We start from the raw sequence: 22,963 nt of genomic DNA, 5'->3' as shown, positions 1-22,963 counted from the left end.
TGCTGCGCACTCATGATGTAACTGTTACGTGAAATGTTTGTAAGAAAATGTGAAAACTGATAATAAAAAAGATATTTAAAAAAAAAAAAACAACAAACCCATTTTAAATTTTAAGGAAATGTAAATACAATTTGGCATATTTACAGCACCTCCACCCAGACAAAATGACAATCATATTTTTGTAAAACGGGTAGGAGAATCATAGTTTGGCAGAGGATAAGTTTGGGGATAACTTGGGGGATAATCAGTGGTGGTGTATTGGGTGGGTGGGTAAGGGTACAATGATTGTAGAAACTGGGAACCAGCAGACGGAATGGAATGGGAGGGTAGGGGTTGAGTGGCTCGGTCTGGGTGGAGGCGTTTAAACATCTTGGGGCATGGGGCATTTGGGAAGGAGCCTCCCTAAGGCCAGAGGTTGTATGGAGGCTGGTGAATAGATGTCCGAGTTCGGGCAGGGGGTCAGCGGACTCGAAGACTGCCACCGCGGCGTGAGCATAAGTCATTAAGTACTGCCCTAGTTGGGGTTGCAGCCGGCGGCAGCGAGATGCAATCCCATAGGCAAAAAATTTGTACTCGTCATCGCCGTCGACCCTCTGGATAAAGTACATGGCGTCTGTCCCTACCTCTAGTTGCCTGTCCATTGTCCGGAGGGTTCTCCGAGTCCGCTGTCAGGTGGAAGGTGTCCGGGTGGGGTGGGGTGGGGGGGGGGCGGACATGTTGGGGTGGCCACTGGCAAAGGGGCGGCAGCAGGTGCTCCTGAAGTTTCTTCGGCCCCCCTCTGCTGCTGTGGCCACGCATGAAGGTCCGGCCTGATCGTGCGAGTGGCCCTCCGTTTCCAGAGGTTCTTGCTGAGAGGTAGATGGAGAGGGTTCCCTCTCCCTCTGCTGCTGTTCCTCTTGTTCAGCAGAGCGCTCTTCTCTACTTCCTGCTCCAAATTATGCAATAACTATTTAGGGAAGAAGCAGGCAGCTTGTATTCTATCTGTAATGGAGTGGCCAGCGCAGTCACCAGATCTCAACCCCATAGAGCTGTTGTGGGAGCAGCTTCACCATATGGTACGCAAGAAGTGCCCATCAAGCCAATCCAACTTGTGGGAGGGGCTTCTGGAAGCATGGGGTGAAATTTCTCCCGATTACCTCAGCAAATTAACAGCTAGAATGCCAAAGGTCTGCAATGCTGTAATTTCTGCAAATGGAGCATTCTTTGACGAAAGCAAAGTTTGAAGGAGCAAATTATTATTTCAAATAAGAATCATTATTTCTAACCTTGTCAATGTCTTGACTATATTTTCTAGTCATTTTGCAACTCATTTGATAAATATAAGTGTGAGTTTTCACGGAAAACACAAATTTTTCTGGGTGACCCCAAACTTTTGAACGGTAGTGTAAGTGTGAGTTTTCATGGAAAACACAAAATTGTCTGGGTGACCCCAAACTTTTGAACGGTAGTGTATATATACATATATAATGAATAAAAGAGAAAGCAGCGCAACTACAGCGGTGGGTGCAAACCTCCTGGGTTGAGGCTAAGAACCATGTCAATACAAAGATTCAAATGAAGAGACAGCACTCCAAGGAAATTGGTGAGAAAAGGTGATGTGTTTTATTCACCCCACAGGCAGGCAACATTTCGATCCATCTCAATGGGATCTTCGTCATGCAATGACTGACAATCTAAGCTGGGTTTATATAGCGCCCGTCTCCTCCCCTTGTGCATCACGTGCGCGCATGCGCATACGTGAGTCGGGGACGCGGATGTAGCGAGTCTCTTTCTAAACAGGGTCGTCCAGCGGTGAGTATTGTCTTCCCTCCAATGTATGTTCTCTGTACATCTACCACATCATCAATGTTTATTACATGTTTTCTCCACATCACCAATTCACATATGGTTTATTCAAGGGCTCTCTGCGTAGATGCCCTCTATGCACCTTAGATATTATACTAAAGTTATGATTACTACAACTGTATCACCTGTTTTCCTATCCGGAGCTTATGCTAATCCACTAATTATACCACTATACTGGGCTATATAAACCCAGCTTAGATTGTCAGTCCATTTTGTGAAGACGCTGTATGAGAGCAATACGTATTCATGTAAAGGTATGCCTACAAATGACCAGGATGACATCCTAACTAAAAAATTTGCTTTATAATTGAATTTGCCAAAAATTTACTGGCGGAGTGCCCTGTTGGGCAGGAGGAACAGCAGCTGCTGATGGAATGGAAACTCAATACCAAAACATGATACTATCCCTTTCTGGAAGTCGCACTTTATTTGTTGGTTTGGTTTAAAAGACAAATGTTGCATAAACAAAACACTGCTAAGATGCGTGTGTATGCATGTACATTTTGGTTGCTCCTCAGAGGCGTTCCAGACTGTCATCACTAAATCCTTGTTTTCCAGATACACACCATTTGCTGTTCAAAGGACTTTTTTTCATTATTATAATAACCTATGTGTACATATTATGAACACTCACCAATTTCCCCCTGCTCCTTGCTTGTGCGGCCCATCCAGTCCGGGTATAGCGCAACACATATTTCCTCCCAGGACTCCTGTATTTGCGCTCTGTTGCTGTACCCGGATATCCCTTTTCCCAGAGATTCACAAACAAGCGTAAGCAAAGGCCAGTTTTGTATTCTCAGGGATTCTTTATTGGACTGGCGCAAAACACAATCACAAACATTCTAAGCTATTGATTTGTAATCATAATGCCACAAACACTTTAACCCCTTAGTGACCAGCCCATTTTAGGCCTTAATGACCAAGCTATTTTATTCGTTTTTCTATAGTCGCATTCAAAGAGCTATAACGTTTTTATTTTTTTGTCTACATAGCTGTATGAGGACTTGTTTTTTGCGGGATTAGTTGTGCTTTTTAATAGCACCATTTTTGGGTACATATAATTTTTATATTAACTTTTATTAACCTTTTTGGGGGGGATTATAACAAAAACCTGAAATTCCGCCATTGTTCTATGCGTTCTTAAATTGACGCCGTTCACTGTGCGACGTAATTAACATGTTACCTTTATTCTATGGCTCGGTACGATTACGGCGATACCACATATGTAGAGTTTTTTTCATGTTTTACGACTTTTGCACAATAAAAACACTTTTGAACTAAAATTATTTGTTTTTGCATCATCGCTTTGCAAGAGCCGTAATTTTTTTATTTTTCCATCAATGTAGTGATTTTTTGGCCTTGTTTTCTGCGGGACAAGACGTAGTTTTGAATGGTACTGTTTTGGGGTGCATGGGACTTATTGATTCATTTTTATTATGACTTTTTTGGGGGGCAATGGAAAAAAAATTCAATTTCGCCATGGTTTTTTGCGTTTTTTCTTTACGGTGTTCACCTTGCGGTTTAAATGACATATTAACTTTATTAATGGAGTCATTACGGTCGCGGCGATACCACATATGTGTACTTTTTTTTTTTTTTTATCAAGCCCCCGGCTGCCATGACACCCCATCGGAGACCCGCGATTGCATTCGCGGGCCGCCGATGGGTGACAGAGGGAGCGCACTTCCTTTGTAAACAAAGTTAAATGTCGCGGTCGCTATTGACGGCGGCATTTAACGGGTTAAACGGCCGCGATCGAAGTAAACTTCGATCGCGGGCATTGGAGCAGGAGCTCAGCTGTCATCAGACAGCAGAGCCCCGACTCCTGCCTGCACGGGAGACCCGTGCAGGACTTAGACTAGGCTGACGTGAAAAGGCATCAGCCTAGCCTAAAGCCCATTAGTGACTCACGTGAAAAGGCGTATTGGTGGTCACTAAGGGGTTAATAAACTTTAAACCTTCTAAGGTTAGTTAGTGCTGTAAAATACGTAATGTCGGCTGCTGGGGTTGTAAATGCGACTAAACTAAACAAAGGATCGATTGTGTCATGTTTACGCATTGCTCTGCTCCAAACACAGAGCAAACAAATGCAATTCCTAGCTTAACCCCTTCCCGACATTTATGGTAAGTATGCGACATGGAAAGCCAGTGCTTCCCGCAAAATGTCGTATACTTACGCCAAATGTTTGGCACCGGCTCAGAAGCTGAGCCGGTGCCATCATCGCCGGATCTCAGCTTTATCTTAAAGCTGACATCCAGCTGTGATGGCGGGGACTGAAATTAGCTTTGATCCCCGCCATTAACCCCTTCAATGCAGCGTTCAAATGTGATCGCTACATTTTAAGCTGTTTGCAGCTAATCGGAACCCCAGCAATGAAATTGCCGGGGTTCTGGTGGCTGCAATGGCAACCGGAGGCCTAATGCTGGCCTCCTGGTCTGCCTAGCATGGAAGCCGGTCAAGATCCGCCCGGCGGCGGTTCCTGATCGGCTTCCGTAGCCGCCGGCAAGATGGAGCCGGCTCAGGAGCTGATCTGGCGTCATCAGCGGTGGAAGTCAGCTGTATGTTACAGCTTACATCCACCGGTAATGGCAGGAACCGGAGCTAGCTCCGATCCCTGCCATTAACCCCTTAGATGCAGCAATCGAAAGCGATTGCTGCATCGTAGCGGTTACTAGCAGTTCGCCAGCCCTGACAGGCAATCAGGACTGGCGACTGCTGCTATGACAACAGGAGACACAATGGTCTCCTGCTCTGCCATTACGGAAGCCGATTAGGCCCCGCCTGGAGGTGAAGCCTAATCGGCTTGCTGTCAGTGAATAACTGACAGATCTAATACATTGCACTACATAATAGACAGTTGGAACTTCAAGTCCCTAGTGGGACTTTAAAAAAAGTGTAAAAAAAAGTATAAAAAAGTGTAAAATAAAGTGAAAAAAATAAAAGTTTGAAAACAATAATAATAAACAGTAATAAAATAAAACACAATCGCCCTTTTTCCCTTATCAAGTCCTTTATTATTGAAGAATAATAATAAACCATACATATTTGGTATCGCCGCGACCGTAACGAACTGAGGTATCAAAATATTATATTATTTATTGCACGCGGTGAACAGCGTAAAAAAAAAACGTAAAAAAACTGTACCAGAGTTTTGGTTTTTTGGTCACTTTGCCCTACAAATATTGGAATAAAAAGTGATCAAAAAGTCGCACGTATCCAAAAATGGTACCTATAAAAACTACAGCTTGTCTCGCAAAAAACAAGCCCGCATACAGCTCCGTCGACAAAAAAAATGTAAAAGTTATGGCGACAGAAAAAATACATTCTTTTTACAAAAAACACAGAAAAAGGCCATACTTACAAATGGACACAGACAGGTCAGAAACGCTGATGAAGGAGAGTGAACAGGTGCATTAAATAAATACTCCCACTAGTCTTGAGGGGAGTGGCGTGTGGTGCATGGGATGTGTAGTAAGAAATAATAAATGAATAGTGTATGTGCAAGTGATAATAATATAAGTGAAATATAGGGGACAGTAATGAGTAAAGTGCCTAAATAAAAATAAAGGAATAATGGGGTGCCAGGGTGTGAAACATGGAAGGATAGTGTGTAAGTCATGAGGCGCAGCGTGTATAGCCAGGTAGAAGCCTATTTGACGCCTTGATAATTCATAGAGCGGGCTACCCTGCTTGCTATGCCAAACAACAGCACACCATGCTCTCCCAGCATCAAAGACCCGGCTGTGTCCAAAAGAAGCAAATATAAGTAAGGGCGGATTCACACGAACGTGAATTGCGTCCGTGCAGGCCGCGTGGTTTTCACGCGGCACGCATGGACCAATAGAAGTCTATGGGGCAGTACAGACAGTCCATGCTTTTTGCGCACCGTTTGTCCGCTGCGTAAAAAGCGCGACACATTCAATATCTCGGCGTATTTCGCGCATCACGCACCCATTGAAGTCAATGGGTGCGTGAAAACCACGCAGGTCGCAAGGAAGCACTTCGGTGCGAACTGCCTGTTTCGCGAAACAGCTGTCAAAAGGATGAATGTAAACAGAAAAGCACCGCGTGCTTTTCTGTTTACAAACATCCAAATGGCGTGTCATAATGATGGCGGCTGCGCGAAAAGCACGCAGCCGCGCATCATATGATGGTGCCTCACAGAGCAGGTAAGTAGCTTTTGCGCAGGCAAAACGCAGCGTGTTTTGCGTGCGCAAAAACGCCACGTTCGTCTGAATAAGGCCTAAGAATGAAAAATACCTGGAGTATTAGTAATCATTTTGGCCAAAAGGACGCAAGCTCGCGATCCACGACAAGGATCCCCAGACTTGCGAGTCCCTTACTCCCTAACTGGAACTTAATGTTCCTGATACACAAACCAAACAGATAAAAACAAGGGGACATATATACACAAAAACACCGAAAAAGGCCATACTTTCTGTTTCTGTTTTTTGGTCACTTTGCCCTACAAATATTGGAATAAAAAGTGATCAAAAAGTCGCACGTATCCAAAAATGGTACCTATAAAAACTATAGCTTGTCTCGCAAAAAACAATCCCTCATACAGCTCCGTCGACAAAAAAATGAAAAAGTTATGGTTCTCACAACAAAACAGAAAAAATACATTCTTTTTACAAAAGTAATTTTATTGTGCAAAAAGTTGTAAAACATAAAAAAGTTCTATAAATTAGGTATGACCGGAATCGTACTGACCCGCAGAATAACGTGAACATGTAGTTTATAACGCATGGTGAATGCTGTATAAAAAAAACCTAAAAAAACTATGGCAGAAATGCGGTTTTTTGTTTACCTGGCCTCCCAAAAAATAGGATAAAAGGTGATTAAAAAGTTGCATGTACCCCAAAATGGTACTAATAATAACTACAGCTTGTCCCGCAAAAAAAAGCCCTCATACCACTACGTCTATGAAAAAAAATCTAGTTAAAGCTCCAATAAGTCATGGAATAAAAAATATACAATTGTGCCGGCCCGAGGGGAACATTTCTTCTGTTTCAAGAGGCGATTTATCATTAGGGAACCGGGAAGGGTAGCGGCCAAACATATCCGCTGGAAGCGACGGTGCCCGTATCATACCAGGACAACACTTTCCCAGCAAAATTCCCCAAACTGCAAAGGTGCGGAGTGTGGACCAAAAGGGGCATAAGAAAGGACACCATTTATCAGTGCGACACCGGCCTGTGCAGAAAGGATTGCTTCACAGCATAACACACATCTATGGATTATTTTATTGTTTTTTTTACCCCATTATTATGCCACCTGACTATGCCCCTGATGTACTCTGCCCAGCTTACATATGTCCCCACATTATAAACGGAAACACCAGCAATACTCAAACAAATCTACTACCAAGCAAAAGCCACCCTCCAAAAGGCAAATGGTGCTCCCTCCGCTCTGAACCCTACAATGTGCCCAAACAGCAGTTTCCTTCCACAAATATGGCATCGTCATACCCGGGAGAAAAATGTAACAATTTTTGGGGTGTGTGTCTCCAGTGGCATAAGCTGGGCATGACATCTTTGTCACTGAAATGGCATATCTAGGGAAAAATATAAATTTTTAATTTGCACCATCCGCAGTGCAATCATTTATGGAAAAGACCTGTGGGTTGAAAATGCTCACTACACCCCTTAATAAATGCCTTGAGGGGTGTAGCTTCCAAATGGGGTCACTTCTCAGGGGTTTCTTTTTATTATTTCACATCTGAGCCTCTTCAGTTGTGAAACAATACTTTGTAAATCTCCAAATTAGGCCTCAATTTTACATGGTACGCTTTCACTCCTGAGCCTGGTCGAATATCCAGGTAACAGATTAGTGCCCCATGTAGGGTGTTTCTAAAACCGGGAAACACAGCATAATAATTAGAGAGCTGTCTTGTTATGGTGGCACAAGCTGGGCACCACATATTGGCATATCTATGAAAAAAAATCCCATTTTCACTCTGCAACATCGAGTGCACACTAATTGCTACAAAACATCTGCAGGGTTAAAATGCTTACTACACCCCTAGGTAAATGCAATGAGGGGTGTAGTTTCCAAAATTGGGTCACTTCTGGTGGGTTTCCACTGTTTTGGGACCACAGGCGCCCAGAAACCAATCTAGCAACATCTGCATTCCAAATGGCGCTCCTTTCCTTCTGAGTCCTGCCGTGTGCCCAAACAGCAGTTTATGACCACATATGGGGTATTGCCGTACTCGGGAGAAATTGCTTTACAAATGTTGGGTTCTTTTTTTCCTTTATTTGTTGAGAAAATGAAACATTTTGCGCTAAGGCTACGTCTTATTGAAGAAAAAGGATTGTTTTTATTTTCACTGCCCAATTCTAATAAATTCTATGAAACATTTGTGGGGTAAAAATGTTTACTACACCCCTAGATGAATTCCTCAAGAGATGTAGTTTCCTAAATGGAGTCACTTTTTGGGCGTTTTCATTGTTTTGTCCCCTCAGGTGCTCTGCAAATGCGACATGGCCTCCGCAAACCATTCCTGCTAAATGTGATCTCCAAAAGCCAAATAGTGCTCTTTCCCTTCTAAGCCCTGCCGCGTGTCCAAACAGCCGGTTATTACCACATGTGGGGTATTGTTTTACTCGGGAAAAATTGCTTTACAAATTTTACTGTGCTTTTTCTCCTTTAGTCCTTGTGGAAATGAGAAACAAAATCGCTAAACCTACATTTTCTTTGAAAAAATTTAGATTGTCATTTTCAGGGCCTACTTCCAATAATTTCTGCAAAAAAACTGTGGGGTCAAAACGCTCACTATACCCCTAGATAATTTCCTCAATGGGTGTAGTTTCCAAAATGGGGTCACATGTGGGAGGTTTCCACTGTTTTGTCCCCTCAGGGGCTTTGTAAATGCGACATGGCCTCCGCAAACCATTCCTGCTAAATTTGAGCTCCATAAGCCAAATAGCGCTCTTTCACTTCTAAATCCTGTCGTGTGTCCAAACAGCCGTTCATTACCACATGTGGGGTATTGTTTTACTCGGGAGAAATAGCTTTACAGATTTTGCAGTGCTTTTTCTCCTTTAGTCCTTGTGGAAATGAGAAACAAAATCGCTAAACCTACATTTTCTTTGAAAAAATGTAGATTTTAATTTTCATGGCCTACTTCCAATAATTTCTGTAAAAAACCTGTCCTGTCAAAATGCTCACTATACCCCTAGATAATTTCCTTGAGGTGTGTAGTTTCCCAAATGGGGTCACTTTTGGGGGATTATCACTGCTTTGGCACCGCAAGAGCCCTTCAAACCTGACATGGTGCCTAAAATATATTCTAATAAAAATAAGGCCCCAAAATCCTCTAGGTGCTCCTTTGCTTCTGAGGCCGGTGCTTCATTCCAGTAGCACGCTACGGCCACATGTGGGATATTTCCAAAAACGGCAGCACCTGGGCAATAAATATTGAGTTGCATTTCTCTGCTAAAACCTTCTGTGTTATAAAAAAAATTGTATTAAAAATTTATTTCTGCAAAAAAATCTGAAATTTGTACATTTCACCTCTACTTTGCTTTAAATCCTGTGAAATGTCTAAAGGGTTAAGACATTTTCTAAATGCTGTTTTGAATACTTTGAGGGGTGAAGTTTTTAAAATGGGGTGACTTTTTTGGGGTCTAATATATAAGGCCCTCAAAGCCACTTCACAAGTGAACTGGCCCCTGTAAAAATAGCCTTTTGAAATTTTCTTGAAAATGTGAAAAATTGCTGCTAAAGTTCAAAGCCTTGTAATGTCCTAGAAAAATAAAAGGATGTTCAAAAAATGATGCCAATCTAAAGTAGACATATGGGGGATGTTAATTAGGAACAATTTTGAGTGTTATAACTGCCTGTCTTACAAGCAGATACATTTAAATTGAGAAAAATGCAAATTTTTGAAATTTTTCGCTACATTTCGGTGTTTTTCACAATTAAATACTGAACATATCGAGCAAATTTTGCCAGTAACTTAAAGTCCAATGTGTCACGAGAAAACAGTCTCAGAATCGCTTGGATAGGTAAAAGCATTCCGGAGTTATTACCACATAAAGTGAAACATGTCAGATTTGAAAAATGAGGCTCTGTCAGGAAGGTCAAAAGTGGCCAAAGAGGGAAGGGGTTAAAATAAGCACATACATAGTGAATATTTGGGACAAACTTTACCACACAAAAAACTTGTCACAAATATGCCCTGAAAAGTTAAAAAAAAACTGTGCATAGCCAGTTAAACTAAGGGAATCCAGGTATAGAGTTTAGAAATATATACAATCACGACATTAAAACACAGAGATTAAAGTTAATAATTGGGACACATAGGCCGTGAGGCCTGAGTGTGCAAAACAGCATCTGTAGATATTGCAAACTAAATGCATGATTCAAAACCGTTGCTAACATTGTATGCATTGCATTATCTAAATTTGAAGAACGTATAGGAAAACACGCACATTTAACCCCTTAATGACGCAGCCTTGTTTTATCCTTAAGGCTCAGAGCCCATTTTTGAAATCGGACATATTTCACTTTATGTGGTAATAACGTCGGAATGTTTAAACCTATCCAAGCGATTCTGAAACTGTTTTCTCGTGACACATTGGGCTTTATGTTAGTGGTAAAATTTGTTCGATATATTCAGTGTATATTTGTGAAAAATTGCCAAATTTAGAGAAAATGTTTTAAAAATAGAATTTTTCTGAATTTAAATGCATCTGCTTGTAAAACAGATGGTTATACCACCCAAAATAGTTACTAGTTCACATTTCCCATATGTATACTTTAGATTGGCATCGTTTTTTTATTTTTTTTTATTTTTCTTGGACGTTACAAGGCTTAGAACATAAACAGCAATTTCTCATATTTTAAGTTCAGTACTGAATGGGCTTTGAGGGGCCTATGTATTAGAAACCCCCATAAAACACCCCATTTTAAAAACTAGACCCCTCAAAGTATTCAAAACAGCCTTTAGTAAGTTTTTTAACCCTTTAAGCATTTCCCAGGAATTAAATCAAACTGGAGGTGAAATTTGCAATTTTTCTTGCTGAATTTCAATATTATTCCATTTTTTTCTGTAACAGAGAAGGTTTTACCAGAGAAACACTACTATATATGTATTGTCCAGATTCTGCAGTTTTCAGAAATGTCCCACATGTGGCTCTAGTTTTCTCATGGTCTAAAACACATACCCCAGAATCAAAGAAGCACCTAGTGCATTTTGTGGCCTCTTTTTTATTAGAATATATTTTAGGCAGCATGCCAGGTTTGAAGAGGTGTTGAGGTGCCAAAACAGTAGGAATCCCCCAAAAGTGACCCCATTTTGGAAACTACACCCCTCAAGGAATTCATGTATGGTTGTTGTAGTTACCATTTTAACCACACAGTTTTTTAACAGCACGTATTTTAATTTGGCGGTGAAATTTAAAAAAAATAATTTTTTCCAATAAGATGTCATTTTTGATCAAAATTTCTTATTTTCACAGGGAACAAAATACCCCATTTTGTTGCCCAATTGGTCCTAAGTGCGACAATACCCCATTTGTGGTGATAAACTGCCGTTTGGGCCCATGGGAGGGCTCAGAAGGAAAGAACCACCACTTGGCCTACTGGAGCTTTTCTGGTGCGAAGTCATGTATGCAGAAGCCCCTGAGGTACCAGTACAGTTGAAACCCCCGAGAAGTGACCCCATTCTAAAAACTACACCCCTTAAGACATTCATCTTGGGGTGTAGTGAGCATTTTGACCCCGCAGGTATTGTGTAAAAGGTAATGCGCAGCAGATGGTGCAGTGTGAGATTTGCAATTTTCTATATATCTATGCCGTTTCAGTGTCCAATATATTGTGGCCAGCATGCGCCACCAGAGATATACACCCCATAAACTGTAATGTAGGTTCTCCTGGGTACGGCAATACCCTACATGTGGCTATTATCAGCTCCATGGGCACACAGCAGGGCTCAGAAGGGAAAGATGAGGGGGATAAGCTGTGCGGAGTGTGTCAGGGTAGATTAAAAATCTAAGGGATGTATGATAAATTTTAAAACACTTTCATACAGAGCCCTGGTTTTTCGGGACATGTGTCACATTGATATATTGTGTCCTCACTTATCTCCCTCTTATAGCAGACGTTGCACCTGTTTTGACTTTTTACCTTCTTGCCAGTTTGGGGAACTTCTTCTGGAAAGTGTTTCCCTGGTACGATGCGTGTGGCCCGCTTCCAGAAGTACTGGGTGCCCCCTTCTTGGTCCTTAAAGATTAGGTTCTTGATAATGATGTGCACGCCAGCTTCTTATACCACATCGCATGGCGCTGTAGGGCTTCAGGACTTGATCTGACAAGTCCACTCCTTCCATGTACCTATTGTAGTCCAGGATGCAATCTGGTTTGGGGTCTCTGTACTGGTACCCCGTACAGGTACATGGGTACTGGTGTGGGCATGTATTGTTGTCAATACAAGGACTTCTCTCTTGTACTTGACACACAATATGTTGCTGCTGGATTGTGCCCAGCTCTCACCCCTTCTGAGTTTTCTGCCCAAGCAGAGTCTTAGGGAGGCCTCTAAGATTTCTTCTAGCAGTGCCGCATGCCGTAGTACTTCTGGAAGCGAGGGACTTGAAGAGCGGGATGCTGGTATAACAATAATCCAGGTAGAGTTGGTAACCCTGGTCCAGCAGTGGGTGCACCAAATCCCACAAATTTTTGCATTGACTCCCAGTAAGGGGGGGCATTCTGGGGGCTGACTACTGCTGTCCTTCCCTTCATATATCCTAAAATTGTAGGTATACCCTGATGCACTCTCGCACAGCTTATACATCTTCACGCCATACCTTGCCCTCTTACTCGGCAGGTACTGGCGGAATTGAAACCTCCCTTTAAAATGTACCAAGGACTCATCATTAGAAATACACTTCTCGGGGGTGTATGATTGGGAAAACCGGGCACTGAAACGGTCTAACAGGGGTCTCCGTTTATACAAATGGTTTAAAACTAGGGCCATCTCAAGGTGGGCACTGCTCATTATCAGTATAATGTAAGAAGCAATGTATTGCCTAATTTATTTTTTTTAGGTTTCAGTTCAGTTCTGAAGTTGCTTTGAGGGGGCCTATATATTAGATACCCCCATCAAACACCCCATTTTAGAAACTAGACCCCTCAAAGTATTCACAACAGCATTTCGAAAGTTGATTAACCCTTTAGGTGTTGCACAGGAATTTAGAGCACAGTAGAGGTGAAATTGACATATTTCTTTTTTTTGTCAGAAAATCCTTTTTATTAAATTTTTTCCTGTAAAACAGAAGGTTTTACCAGAGAAACGCAACTCAATATGTATTGCCAAGGTTCTTCAGTTTTGAGAAATATCCCACATATGGCCCTAGTGCGGTAATGGACTAAAGCTGCGGCCTCAGAAGCAAAGGAGCACCTAGTGGATTTTGAGGCCTCCTTTTTATTAGGCACCATGTCCGGTTTGAATTGGTGGAAACAGTGGAAACCCCCCAAAAGTGACACTATTTTGGAAACTATACCCCTTGAAGAATTCATTGTAGTTTTCATGGGGTGCATGCGACTTTTTTATAAGTTTTTATTCTATTTTTAAGTGGCGTGGTGACTAAAAAACAGCAATTCTACTATTGATTTTTATAGTTTTTTTTTTTTTTACTTATTGTAAAAAATAATTTTCTTTTTGTGTTGCCATATTCTAAGAGCCAGAACTTTTTTATTTTTCCATCAAGAAAGCCGTGTGAGGACTTGTTTTTTGCATAACGACCTGTAGTTTCGATCAGTACCATTTTTAGGTACATGAGACTTTTTGATATCTTTTTATTCCATTTTTTGGGAGGTGAAGTGACAAAAAAAATTTCATTCTGGTATGGTTTATCATTATTTTCTGTTATGGCGTTCACCGCGCGGGATAAATAACAAAATAATGTTGTAGTTCAGGCCGTTACGGACGCGGTGATACCAATTATGTATCCATTTTTGGTTTATTTATCTATTTTTATTAATAATAAAGGACTGATAAGGGAAAAAGGGGGATTTTTACTTTTAAAACTTTTTTCTTACTTTTACACATTTTTTTTAACTGTATTTACTTTGTCCCACTAGGAAACTTGAGGACCTGATCGCTATTCTAATACACTGCACTACATGCGTAGTACAGTGAATTAGAGCTGTCAGCTACTCACTGACAGCAAGCATAGTGGGTCCTTACTTTGTCAGGACCCACTAGGCTTCCGTCGATGGCATAGCCGGACGCCATTGTTATGCGTCCGGTTGCCATAGCCACCATCGCCGACCGCTATATGATATATCATATAGCGGTCCGTCGATGGTGGTTTAAACCCTAAAAAGCTGTGATCGCTATTGAACGCGGCTTTTAAGGGGTTAATCAGCGGGGGCACAGGGATCGGTCCCCGCTGTAGGAGCTGCGGCAACTGCTGTACGAGTCGGGAAGACTATTAGCTCATGGAGCACGACCGATACAGCTACCATGACCTAATAGTACGTCCAGGAGCGGGAAGGGGTTAAGGAACACATTACATTAAACTAATAAAAGTGGCTAGACACATGTTTGCACTGGCATAATGTGTGCAGCTTTAAACAAACATTTTTAGCCCTAAAAACATGGATACACAAAAACAAACAACATAATTGGTTTAACCCTTTCACGACCAATGACGAAAATGAACGTCATGGTCGGCTGCTAGTTCCCGCACCATGACGTTCATTTTCGTCAGCATTTCAAACTGTCACTCTGTGTAAACACAGAGTGACAGTCGCGCGCTGACAGCTGTCCTAGACAGCTGAGACATCAGTCTCGCCGGACAGCGGACCATCGCCGCTTCTTTCAGCCGTTAACCCCTTAAGTGCGGCGACGTATTGCCGTCGCCGCATTTAAGTGGTTTGAAGCACATCGGCAGCCCCCACGAAGCGATCGTGGGGGCTACCGATGCTTGTCGTGGCAATCGGAGGTCAGACAATGACCTCCGGGTTGCCATGTACGGAAACTTCCTGTCAGTGTGACTGTCACGTCACAATGACAGTTAGAGTACATTACACTACGTGTGTAGTGTAATGTACTCTAGCAGCGATCAAAGCTGCAAGTCTCAATGTCCCCTAGTGGGACAAGTAAAAAAAGTAAAAATAAGTAATAAAGGTTTTAAAAAAAAAAAGTGTAAAAATGAGTTTATAAGTTATATAAACAAAAAATGCTTTTTTTTTTCCAATAAATTTAACACGTTAAAGTACACATATTTGATATCACCGCGTTCGTAACGACCCCAACTATAAAACTCCAATGTTATTTTTCCCGCACGATGAACACCCCCAAAAAAATCAATAAAAAACTACGACAGAATCTTTTTTTTGGGTCACCAACGCTCCCTAAATAAAGAATAAAAAGTGATCAAAAAGTCGCCTGTACCCAAAAATAGTACCAATAAAAACTTCAATCCGTCCCGCAAAAAACAAGCCGTTACACCGCTCTTTTGACTAAAAAATAAAAAAATTATGGCTCTCAGAATATGGTGACACAGAAAATTATTCTTTTTATAAATAAGTGATTTTATTGTGCAAACGCTAACAAAAAGGACCAAACCTATATACATATGGTATCGCTGTAATCGTACCAACTCGCAGAATAAATTAAAAATTGCATTTATAGTGCACGGTGAACGCCGCAAAAAGAAAACCTAAAAAACCGTGTCAGAATTCCTGTTTTTTGGTCAGGATTGCAAACATTTTTTATAAAAAGTAATCAAAAAAAATCGCATGTACCCCAAAATGGTACCAATGAAAACTACAGCTGGTCCCGCAACAAAAAAGCCCTCACACGGCTCCGGTGGTGAAAAAATAAAAAAGTCCTGGCTCTCAGAATATGGTGATGCAAAATGTGCAGAGTGTTCCAAAAGCGGATAAGATTGGGCGACATTTATCAGTGCGACACCGGCCACATATCTATAAAATTGCTTTACAAATGTTGGGTTCTTTTTTTCCTTTATTTGTTGAGAAAATGAAACATTTTGCGCTAAGGCTACGTCTTATTGAAGAAAAAGGATTGTTTTTATTTTCACTGCCCAATTCTAATAAATTCTATGAAACATTTGTGGGGTAAAAATGTTTACTACACCCCTAGATGAATTCCTCAAGAGATGTAGTTTCCTAAATGGAGTCACTTTTTGGGCGTTTTCATTGTTTTGTCCCCTCAGGTGCTCTGTAAATGCGACATGGCCTCCGCAAACCATTCCTGCTAAATGTGATCTCCAAAAGCCAAATAGTGCTCTTTCCCTTCTAAGCCCTGCCGCGTGTCCAATCAGCCGGTTATTACCACATGTGGGGTATTGTTTTACTCGGGAAAAATTGCTTTACAAATTTTACTGTGCTTTTTCTCCTTCAGTCCTTGTGGAAATGAGAAAAAATTAGCTAAACCTATATTTTCTTTGAAAAAATGTAGATTGTCATTTTCATGGCCTACTTCCAATAATTTCTGTAAAAAACCTGTCATGTCAAAATGCTCACTATACCCCTAGATAATTTCCTTGAGGTGTGTAGTTTCCCAAATGGGGTCACTTTTGGGGGATTATCACTGCTTTGGCACCGCAAGAGCCCTTCAAACCTGACATGGTGCCTAAAATATATTCTAATAAAAATAAGGCCCCAAAATCCTCTAGGTGCTCCTTTGCTTCTGAGGCCGGTGCTTCATTCCAGTAGTACGCTACGGCCACATGTGGGATATTTCCAAAAACGGCAGCACCTGGGCAATAAATATTGAGTTGCATTTCTCTGCTAAAACCTTCTGTGTTATAAAAAAAATTGTATTAAAAATTTATTTCTGCAAAAAAATCTGAAATTTGTACATTTCACCTCTACTTTGCTTTAAATCCTGTGAAATGTCTAAAGGGTTAAGACATTTTCTAAATGCTGTTTTGAATACTTTTGAGGGGTGAAGTTTTTAAAATGGGGTGACTTTTTTGGGGTCTAATATATAAGGCCCTCAAAGCCACTTCACAAGTGAACTGGCCCCTGTAAAAATAGCCTTTTGAAATTTTCTTGAAAATGTGAAAAATTGCTGCTAAAGTTCAAAGCCTTGTAACGTCCTAGAAAAATAAAAGGATGTTCAAAAAATGATGCCAATCTAAAGTAGACATATGGGGGATGTTAATTAGGAACAATTTTGTGTGTTATAACTGCCTGTCTTACAAGCAGATACATTTAAATTGAGAAAAATGAAAATTTTTGCAATTTTTCGCTAAATTTCGGTGTTTTTCACAATTAAATACTGAACATATCGAGCAAATTTTGCCAGTAACTTAAAGTCCAATGTGTCACGAGAAAACAGTCTCAGAATCGCTTGGATAGGTAAAAGCATTCCGGAGTTATTACCACATAAAGTGAAACATGTCAGATTTGAAAAATGAGGCTCTGTCAGGAAGGTCAAAAGTGGCCAAAGAGGGAAGGGGTTAAAATAAGCACATACATAGTGAATATTTGGGACAAACTTTACCACACAAAAAACTTGTCACAAATATGCCCTGAAAAGTAAAAAAAAAAACTGTGCATAGCCAGCAGTTAAACTAAGGGAATCCAGGTATAGAGTTTAGAAATATATACAATCACGACATTAAAACACAGAGATTAAAGTTAATAACTGGGACACATAGGCCGTGAGGCCTGAGTGTGCAAAATAGCATCTGTAGATATTGCAAACTAAATGCATGATTCAAAACCGTTGCTAACATTGTATGCATTGCATTATCTAAATTTGAAGAACGTATAGGAATACACGCACATTTAACCCCTTAATGACGCAGCCTTGTTTTGGCCTTAAAGGAACAGTGTCATCACAAATTTATTTTTCATATGTTAAAGATGTTAGTGCTTTATTAAAAACGTTTATATTTATTTGTGTGTTTGTGTTTTACTTTTTCTTATTTTTACACTTTTTCTTCCCTATGGGGGCTGCCATTTTTTGTTCCATTTCTGTATGTGTCGATTAACGACACATACAGACATGGAATACGGCAGCCACAGTCCCATAGGGACTGCGAACGGCTCCCGTCCCATCCACTTCTGTGTACGCCGTCTGTGTGGGAACTGCGCATGCGCCGCTCCCATACAGTCCAATTTGAAATTGGCGCCGTCCGGAGCCATTTTCCTGTGGACCGGAAGTCGCGGCCGGACAGTAAGATTACTACTTCCGGTCGCGGCTTCCGGACTTATGCACTTGGACCAGCGGCAGCAGACGGAGCGGTCGGGCCGGAGGGAGCCGCGGCGGCAGGAGCAGGTGAGAGATTTCAATGTATGTTCGTGTTTGTGTATGTTTACTACTGTATGTTAACCTTCTACACTGTGTGTTAGCTCAAAAAATGGCGACACACAGTGTAGGAGGTTAGACCGTTCAAACCCCTCGTTTATCCCGGCACTAGCCAGGATAAAGGAGGGGGGGATGCTGAGAGCTCACTAGAGCGAGGGCTTTTTACCCAATTTTGCAATGCTGCAATTTTGGGAATAGCTCCATCTAGTGACCAGCAATGGGAAATATTATAAATTAGAATCTAATTTATAATATTTCCTGACTCATGAAAAAAATAAAAAAAATTTGAACAATGTTTAATCACCTACACACTAAATGTTTAATAAAAAAAAAACAAAACATGTTTTTCTGGCAACACATTCCCTTTAAGGCTCAGAGCCCATTTTTTAAATCTGACATATTTCACTTTATGTGGTAATAACGTCGGAATGTTTAAACCTATCCAAGCGATTCTGAAACTGTTTTCTCGTGACACATTGGGCTTTATGTTAGTGGTAAAATTTGTTCGATATATTCAGTGTATATTTGTGAAAAATTGCCAAATTTAGAGAAAATGTTTTAAAAATAGAATTTTTCTGAATTTAAATGCATCTGCTTGTAAAACAGATGGTTATACCACCCAAAATAGTTACTAGTTCACATTTCCCATATGTATACTTTAGATTTTTGAATTTTTTTTATTTTTCTTGGACGTTACAAGGCTTAGAACATAAACCACAATTTCTCATATTTTAAGTTCAGTACTGAAGTGGCTTTGAGGGGCCTATGTATTAGAAACCCCCATAAAACACCCCATTTTAAAAACTAGACCCCTCAAAGTATTCAAAACAGCCTTTAGAAAGTTTTTTAACCCTTTAAGCATTTCCCAGGAATTAAATCAAACTGGAGGTGAAATTTGCAATTTTTCTTGCTGAATTTCAATATTATTCCATTTTTTTCTGTAACAGAGAAGGTTTTACCAGAAAACACTACTATATATGTATTGTCCAGATTCTGCAGTTTTCAGAAATGTCCCACATGTGGCTCTAGTTTTCTCGTGGTCTAAAACACATACCCCAGAATCAAAGAAGCACCTAGTGCATTTTGTGGCCTCTTTTTTATTAGAATATATTTTAGGCAGCATGCCAGGTTTGAAGAGTTGTTGAGGTGCCAAAACAGTAGGAATCCCCCAAAAGTGACCCCATTTTGGAAACTACACCCCTCAAGGAATTCATGTATGGTTGTTGTAGTTACCATTTTAACCACACAGTTTTTTAACAGCACGTATTTTAATTTGGCGGTGAAATTTTAAAAAAATCATTTTTTCCAATAAGATGTCATTTTTGATCAAAATTTCTTATTTTCACAGGGAACAAAATACCCCATTTTGTTGCCCAATTGGTCCTAAGTGCGACAATACCCCATTTGTGGTGATAAACTGCCGTTTGGGCCCATGGGAGGACTCAGAAGGAAAGAGCCACCACTTGGCCTACTGGAGCTTTTCTGGTGCGAAGTCATGTATGCAGAAGCCCCTGAGGTACCAGTACAGTTGAAACCCCCGAGAAGTGACCCCATTTTAAAAACTACACCCCTTAAGACATCTTGTATGTGTATCTTGGGGTGTAGTGAGCATTTTGACCCCGCAGGTATTGTGTAAAAGGTAATGCGCAGTAGATGGTGCAGTGTGAGATTTGCAATTTTCTATATATCTATGCCGTTTCAGTGTCCAATATATTGTGGCCAGCATGCGCCACCAGAGATATACACCCCATAAACTGTAATGTAGGTTCTCCTGGGTACGGCAATACCCTACATGTGGCTATTATCAGCTGCATGGGCACACAGCAGGGCTCAGAAGGAAAGATGAGGGGGATAAGCTGTGCGGAGTGTGTCAGGGTAGATTAAAAATCTAAGGGATGTATGATAAATTTTAAAACACTTTCATACAGAGCCCTGGTTTTTCGGGACATGTGTCACATTGATATATTGTGTCCTCCCTTATCTCCCTCTTATAGCAGACGTTGCACCTGTTTTGACTTTTTACCTTCTTGCCAGTTTGGGGAACTTCTTCTGGAAAGTGTTGCCCTGGTACGATGTGTGTGGCCCGCTTCCAGAAGTACTGGGTGCCCCCTTCTTGGTCCTTAAAGATTAGGTTCTTGATAATGATGTGCACGCCAGCTTCTTATACCACATCGCATGGCGCTGTAGGGCTTCAGGACTTGATCTGACAAGTCCACTCCTTCCATGTACCTATTGTAGTCCAGGATGCAATCTGGTTTGGGGTCTCTGTACTGGTACCCCGTACAGGTACATGGGTACTGGTGTGGGCATGTATTGTTGTCAATACAAGGACTTCTCTCTTGTCCTTGACACACAATATGTTGCTGCTGGATTGTGCCCAGCTCTCACCCCTTCTGAGTTTTCTGCCCAAGCAGAGTCTTAGGGAGGCCTCTCAGATTTCTTCTAGCAGTGCCGCATGCCGTAGTACTTCTGGAAGCGAGGGACTTGAAGAGCGGGACGCTGGTATAACAATAATCCAGGTAGAGTTGGTAACCCTGGTCCAGCAGTGGGTGCACCAAATCCCACAAATTTTTGCATTGACTCCCAGTAAGGGGGGGCATTCTGGGGGCTGACTACTGCTGTCCTTCCCTTCATATATCCTAAAAATTGTAGGTATACCCTGATGCACTCTCGCACAGCTTATACATCTTCACGCCATACCTTGCCCTCTTACTCGGCAGGTACTAGCGGAATTGAAACCTCCCTTTAAAATGTACCAAGGACTCATCATTAGAAATACACTTCTCGGGGGTGTATGATTGGGAAAACCGGGCACTGAAACGGTCTAACAGGGGTCTCCGTTTATACAAATGGTTTAAAACTAGGGCCATCTCAAGGTGGGCACTGCTCATTATCAGTATAATGTAAGAAGCAATGTATTGCCTAATTTATTTTTTTTAGGTTTCAGTTCAGTTCTGAAGTTGCTTTGAGGGGGCCTATATATTAGATACCCCCATCAAACACCCCATTTTAGAAACTAGACCCCTCAAAGTATTCACAACAGCATTTAGAAAGTTGATTAACCCTTTAGGTGTTGCACAGGAATTTAGAGCACAGTAGAGGTGAAATTGACATATTTCTTTTTTTTGTCAGAAAATCCTTTTTATTCAATTTTTTCCTGTAAAACAGAAGGTTTTACCAGAGAAACGCAACTCAATATGTATTGCCAAGGTTCTTCAGTTTTGAGAAATATCCCACATATGGCCCTAGTGCGGTAATGGACTAAAGCTGCGGCCTCAGAAGCAAAGGAGCACTGTGATCGCAATTTGAGTCACGTTACGCCTTGATCTCCATGCAGGTTCAAATCAGGTGGGTGGGGCGAGCTGCTCGGAGAAGTAAAGACACCAAGACGTCTCTCAAGGCAAAAATACTTCTGACTTTATTTGCAGAGACACAGAGTTTATATAGTAAAAATATCATATAATTACGTGCAGACACATATGAGTCATTTAGACGTATACATACTTGTGGGTTCTTTCCTCATTATTCTTATCTCTACGTACATTGTTCTTATTCCTTACATCTAGTTTTTTAATCCGGTGTTCTACCCATATCTATCTTGGCTGTACGCCCAAAAACAAACCATCCTGCAAACAAACTCCCTAGTTCCTGGTAGTACACTCATAACATAATGAATTCGCAATTTCCAGTTTCGGCAGAACATCTGCAGATTATCACATTCCATAACCTTTCAATAATACTTAACATATATTCTAATACATGTTCTTCTCTTCAGCACTGCACTCCTTGAGGTCCCAGATACATTATACATATATTTATACCATAACAATCCCTCCTTTTGTGATTTTACCAACACCTAAATTCCAATGCTACTTCTATCTCCTGATAGCAAGGCTTCGATCCATTTCTTCACTTGATTCACACAGGTATGTAGGTGGGGTAATCTCACAACATTCTTTCATCATAATGTATAGGCCTCTGATTGAATGCTTCCCTTATTTTACAAAATGCATAACAATTGAAACATGTAAGCAATACAAATAATATCATTAAACAAATCAACGGTTGGAAAAGCACATGTAATATTTTAGTAGCTGTAGGTGAGAATCCTGTAAAAACGTCATACCAGTGATGGGCACTAGCATCTTTAATTGCTGATGACAAATGTATCACTTCCCTAGCTGCTATTGTAGCCAATATTTTCACCCTACTTAGAGTTACATTATGGGCTTGGATTCGTTTTTCAACTTCTCCTGATCGTTGTAACACCTTTTTCAATTCGTCTAAAGATAAACTAAAATTTCCATAGGGCAAAGGTTCAGGTACCCATATAGTGGACATTATTTCTTCTAAAGTAGGCAGGAACACTATAGTTTGGTTCCCCCAAGTCAAATGCGTCACATTGTATAGACATCCTGAAAATGGTCCTATGAGATTAAACTGGCTAAGGGTCTGTCTATTGTTAGTTATTAAGCATACATGCTGTGGACCTACTTCAATATAAACCTGTAGGTTAGCTTCTGGGATTATAGTGAGTGCGCATACATTATCCTGGTGCTGCATTAGACAGGGTTCATATATCCCTGACTGTTCATTACATACATATCCTTGCTCTGTTAATTGGCACAAATCTATATTCCTTGTCTTATTTTGAGAATCTATGTGTGTTCCTTTCATTTCCGGCATCCAATATTGTCCTAATAATGTCACTGGATCAATCATTACCATTGGCATAACAATAAATTTGCATAATAGAGTAGGATTTTTCACATGAAATGCTATTAGTCTTCCTGCACACCATTTAGGTGTACACTCAGTATACTC

The sequence above is a fragment of the Rhinoderma darwinii genome, chromosome 7 (genome assembly GCF_050947455.1).
Source record: "Rhinoderma darwinii isolate aRhiDar2 chromosome 7, aRhiDar2.hap1, whole genome shotgun sequence".
In the NCBI taxonomy this organism is placed as follows: Eukaryota; Metazoa; Chordata; class Amphibia; order Anura; family Rhinodermatidae; genus Rhinoderma; species Rhinoderma darwinii.
Note: the sequence above shows the minus strand (reverse complement) of the source record.